The sequence below is a fragment of the Mus musculus genome, chromosome 10 (assembly GCF_000001635.26).
Source record: "Mus musculus strain C57BL/6J chromosome 10, GRCm38.p6 C57BL/6J".
Taxonomy (NCBI): Eukaryota; Metazoa; Chordata; class Mammalia; order Rodentia; family Muridae; genus Mus; species Mus musculus.
Window position 1 is genome coordinate 121,185,276 of NC_000076.6, and position 5,623 is coordinate 121,190,898.

The 5,623-nt window shown below is 42.5% G+C and overlaps 1 long non-coding RNA gene across 1 annotated transcript; it reads left to right on the forward strand.

Annotated features, from left to right (window-relative positions):
* Window positions 1-285: 285 nt before the first annotated feature.
* On the forward strand, window positions 286-2,211 carry Gm51756. The gene is made up of 2 exons (XR_003948822.1): window positions 286-574; window positions 846-2,211. It is a non-coding gene; the product is annotated as a predicted gene, 51756 (long non-coding RNA).
* The last annotated feature ends 3,412 nt before the right edge of the window (window positions 2,212-5,623 follow it).

A 5,623-nucleotide genomic window follows, 5' to 3' on the forward strand; every position in this document is an offset into this window, starting at 1 on the left:
ATTGGCTTACAGTACTCATATCTCAATAGCATACGCAAAGAGCAGTGGCGGCTGAAGTCTGATATTTAGTGGTTCAGTTGTTTTTTTCTCCGAGAATACATGCGGCCCCTTTGCTCCCTCTAGCAACTACTGAAGAACTGGTCATTCATGTTTCCTTTTAAGTCCAGCGAGCTGGATCTGCATCCTAACATGAAATCGTGCAGAGTTCAAGTCTGGTTCTCAAATTCCCCAGTCCCAGCCTTTTTATGACGTCAGTAGCGGAAGTGGGATGCGGTTGGCTTCCGTTTCCTTTTCTGTTGGTTTATCTTTGGATCTCTCTCCATGAAGGGTCCTGGCATCCATCTTCACAGGGATACATACTACCGAGCGAGCAGTTTCTCAATGCTTGCTCATTTCTCACCTGTCACTTCTTCCTTAGCTAAACTTACAGTGTAGGGCAAAGATTGCTGAGCTAGGCATTTGCCGTACAATCCAGGGGTTGCCTCAGCTCTCATTTATCCTGACAATGCCACTCAACACAGGGCCTGGCTCATTTACCCTGTGAATCTGTCAGCCATCCCTTAGCTAGACCCAGGTACAGAGGGATCCCTTGTCCCTGCTCCTTATAGAAAACTCTTCTGTTCTATTCACAATAGCTAGAAAATAGAAACAACCTAAATATTCTTCAACCAGCAAATGGCTAATGACAACGTGGTCCACATACACTGTGGAACACTAATCAGCTGTAAAGAAAAAAAAAATGAAATCATGAACTTGCAGGTTAATGTATGGAACTAGAAAGTATCCTACTGAGGGAGGTGACCAGACCCAGAAAGACAAACATTGCCTATTCTCTTTCATCGTAGGTTCCTACCTTCAAATATTCAGAGGTGAGCACAGAGCCAGTAGGAACTGCAGAAACCAGGAAGTAAACAGGACCATTGTCCAAGTCAAAGTTAAGGTAGGGGACTGACGGAGTCCAATCCCAATGGATATATCTACAAAACAGTTCTCCTACCTAAGGCTCCAAGATCATTGCAGAAGAGGGGCGGAAAGACTGTAAGAGCCAGAGCGTCAGGGAGTTGCTGTGAAACTGCCTCCTAGTAATGGCAAAAGCTACATGGACGGTGTACATCTCACTAACTTGACTGCCTAAGCAAGAACTGAACAAGGCCAATGGCAGTAGACGCCAAAGTGGACGGTGGAAAGCCTATATGATCGCAACCCTAAACAGAGAACTCTTGGCGACTAGCTGAGGGTGGAGAAATAGTCTCCCCTAGAGGAGAGCATGCCAATCGCTTACCCAATACTAAATGGTAAACACTGAAAACGCACACATCAGTAACATTATATAGACTGAGCAGATTCTATATTCTATATGTAGGAGCATGTGTGCGTGCGTGTGTGTGTGTGTGTGTGTGTGTGTGTGTGTGTGTGTGTGTGTGTGTGTAAAACAATAGTTATTGAAGAAAGAACATGAATTTGAAGAAGAACAAGGAGGAGCACCTAGGAGGTTTGGAAGGAGGAGGGGGAAGGGAATATGGTTTAATTATAATCTCAAAAACTAAGAGAAATACTTAAAAAAAAAAAACAGCTCTTCTCTCTGGATTTCTGGTCATCAAGGCTCTCTTGCACAAACAGCAGCTCTCCATAAGTCATACAGAAAACTGTCCTTTTCAATGTTTTTTGCTTTTTCCCTGGGGGTGACGATCCTTCACATTCTCCTGTTTCCCCCAAAGCAGGAACGCCCCTGAAGACTGAGTTATTAACCATTGTTTTACACCTATTCCCATCCACAAAAACATAAACCATCCGCAGCTCCTATTTGGGCAAGAGAGTAAAGAAATAAAATGGAGTCACAAAAGAAGGTTGAAGGGCTAGAAGATTCATATTAAGACAAATTAAGTTTTGATAGATATTACTTTAAGCATGAACAAAAGGCAGTACAATAATTATTTTAAACTAATTATTCAGAGGATCCTTTCAGCCTCCCAAATATTCATTTATTCATGGGAGCGATCCCACCCAAGCTCTCCACGGGCCTGCTGAGTCATTATCTTTCTGCAATATTCTAATTAGCTCTATTCAACAATAAGTTAACTGGCAGAGGGCACTAATAGGCTCCTTAATGTAGAAAAATGGTTTATATAAATTTCAAACTAGTTTCTAAATTTTTTCTTCTTTCCAATTGGGATTCTGGTGACAAGCTACAATAAAATCCTCTAAATGTTATTTATTTATTTATTTATTTATTTATTTATTTATTTATTTATTTATTTGTGTGTGTGTGTATGAGACAAGTGAGGCATGTGGAGGTCAGAGGACAACGTGCAGGGCTAGGTTCTTTGATTCCGTCATTTGGGTCCTAGGGATTCAACTCAGGCTGTCAGGCTTAGAAGCAGGGGCCATAACCCATTGAGCCATCTTGCTAGTCCTGTTCATGTCTTTATTGCCACCTAATCTGTGGTGTCCAGCAATGGCCTTGGTTGGGGTGGAATGACATGGCTCCTGCCCCTAGGACAGGAAAGAATGGGTCATGGGTCTCCAAACGTGTCACAGCTGCTGTGAGTGTAAGGCTTGTTTGTATAATTATGTACATATTTTACGTTCCTCCTTCAAGGAATGCCTTCCCGGTTGATCTTAACGACTCCATGATAATCAGAGACAGCGTGATTCGGGGAGGCAGACTTAACAACTATCTCAGCAAATGGTAAATGCTGGGCTCTTCAGGACAGCCCTTAAGGCTGTGGAAAAGAACTCTAAAAATATGAGTTTGTATATATATTTTTTCTCAAAGTATAAGAATTGCAATATGAATTGGGCTTCATGAATCTAAAGCAACAAGAGCAGCTACACTGTGAGCCAGCTTGTCAGAAAGATGCTAAGGAAGGAGACAGAGAGATATAGGGAGTGGCTAAATATTTTGTTTATGCTTACAAAGGCAGACAGATTCCTGAGATCAGGGCCAGCCATGGACAGAGTTAATTTAGGCCCAGGTGTGGTAGAAATGGTAATTTCAGGATGGGCTCCCACCCAGCTAGCTTACTATCTATGTCTATGTTTAACAGAGGCAGGCAGATCTCTGAATTCTTTCATACTGTTAAAAGAAAATGTGTCCTTGCTGTCTCCTAAGAATTAAGGGGTTGGGGGTCAGGGGAGGCTGATTCATAGAAATCAAAAGGGAACCTGGAGTATGTGACTGAATTGATATGTAAAATTAAAAAAAAAAAAAACTAGGCTTATGATGTGCAGATGAGCTATCCAGAGAAATTTTTAGAATAGCAAGAGATAATTGCTTGGAGAACTGCCAGAAGCAGAAAATAGAGAGAGAAAACTGGAGCTCTCCGGAGAAGGCAGAACAAAGAGAAAGCTATCTGGAAAGCTGTCTCGGGCAGAACATAGGCCCCCAGCCTGGACCCACAATTTGCCTCCATCTGAGTCATTTGTTTTCACGGCTCCTATACACCCCTTCTCTCAGAACCCCTCTCCAAGCTGAGGCTGCTCCTTCGCACTCATCTTTTCCAAAGGTGTAATCATCTGCTACAACTATCATCCTTCATACCGAAGCCAGGGTGACTCAGACAGTGTAAATCACTCTTCTTACAGGACACTGGGAGTACAACTTCCAAGTTCCGGTCACTTGGTTTGAGATGAGGACCCTCATCTTGTAGACAGCCATCTTCTCTCCATGTGATCCTTTCTCAGTGTGTGTGCTTGGAGGAAGAGTAGGAGATAGACACCAATTCTTCTTCAGCAGAACACTAATCCTTTGGGCTCAGGCCTGACCTCAGTGAACCTTAGTTACTTCCTGAAATGCTCCCATTTTCAAATTCAGCCACACTGAAGATAAGAGGTTTCGGCCTGAAAATTTAAGAAAGTACAAAAATATCCCATTTTTAGCAAAAAGCATCCAAGCCTAGAGCTCTGTGGTCTTTGTTGTTGTTGTTGGTTTTTGTTTTGTTTTTTTAACCTCTCTTTATAACGCTCTGCCTTTTGCACAGACTCAAACCCAATGCCCATGCACACAGTTTTACAGAAAACAACCAGCATCAAGATTAAAAAAAAAGTTTCAAAGCCTGAGCTAACCACAGCACAATATGTGAAATGTCAGCCCGTGGTCTGTGGTTAACGCTTTCATCTCAGAAACATAGATTTATGCTGTTTTAGAGTGATGGCGGTTCCAATGACTACGAAACACAATTTCAACAGAAAGTTTTTGGGTTTTGCCCTAAAATATAGTATATTCAGTTGCGTCCAGGGAAAAGTAAATTACTACCCGTCTCCTTCGACTTAAATACCCCCCTCCTAAAAGATATGGCCTGCTGGCCAAGTATCCTTGGAATACCGTCAGTATCAGTTCAAACTCATTTTGTCAAAAACCTCAGACACAGCCATATTCTAACCGATGTCTTCAGTGGCACCAACTCCATCTTGCTCTGGTTCTCCTGTCTTCTCATGTCAAGGATTGGTCGAGAGAGTATAACGGCTATGAGTGTTGGTATCAGTGACAGATGTGGAGTGGAATTCTTGTCACTCACTAGCTATGTGATCTTCAGTGAGCTGCAAGTGGTGGCTAGCCTTTGTCAACTTGACACATGTTAGAGTCCTCTGGCAAGAGGGAACCTTAATTGAGAAAACGCCTCCATCAGATGGCTGGTAGGCAAGTCTATGGGGCATTTTCTGGGTTGACAATGGATGTGGGATGTCCAGCCCACTGCAGATACAGATGCCACCTACCCCCCTCCTCCCCGAGGAATTGGTCCTAGGTTGTTTAAAAAGCAAGCTGTACTACAGCAGGCCAGTGAGCAGCAGTCCTCTTTGGTCTCTTTTTCAGTTCTGCCTCCAGGTTCCTGCCTTGAGTTCCTGCCTTAACTTCCATTCATAATGGACTCTAAGCTATACGCTGATATAAACCTGTCTCTCCCCCAGGTTGATTTTGGTCTTGTTTTTTTTTTTTTCTTATCATAGCAACAGGGAGTAAAACAAGGACACTGCTTAATGCCTTAGCATTCCTCATTCTTGAGCCAAGAATTTATCAAGCAGTAAATTGTCCAACAGCCACTCTGCTAAGTACCCATAAAAAGGACACGAGAAGTCTCTACCCGCAGAGCTCAAAGCAGGGTTACCGAGACCTATTTCAGGAGATGATTTTACGGGGCTAGCTACACTATCCTCAGATCTGACTGCACAGTTGAATCCCCTGTGAATCTCTCTTTAAAAAACAAACAAACAAAAAAAACCCAACTTATATCTGAGCTGAAATACAGCATTTATATATCAATCACACTTTTAGAAAAACAAAACGGTTTTATTTCTCGCTAAGGGGCTTGGTAGAGTGCTTGCTAGTGTGCATGAAGACCTGGGTTTGATCCCAGCACCTCAGAAAACAGGGCTTATTGGTGCATGCCAGAAACTAAGCCCTCAGGAGATGAAGACAGGCAGATAAAACAATTCATCCTCTAAGACACATTAAGTTTGAAGCCTGGGCTACAGGAGACCCTGTCAAAGAATAAATAAATTGTGAAGAAGATCGGATTCCTGTCAAGTGCATTTAATGACAATAAGAACAACAACAAAACCCAAACAACAAAACAAAACAAACAAACAAACAAAGGCCTGAGAAAACTTTGAAAGCGACAGGCAG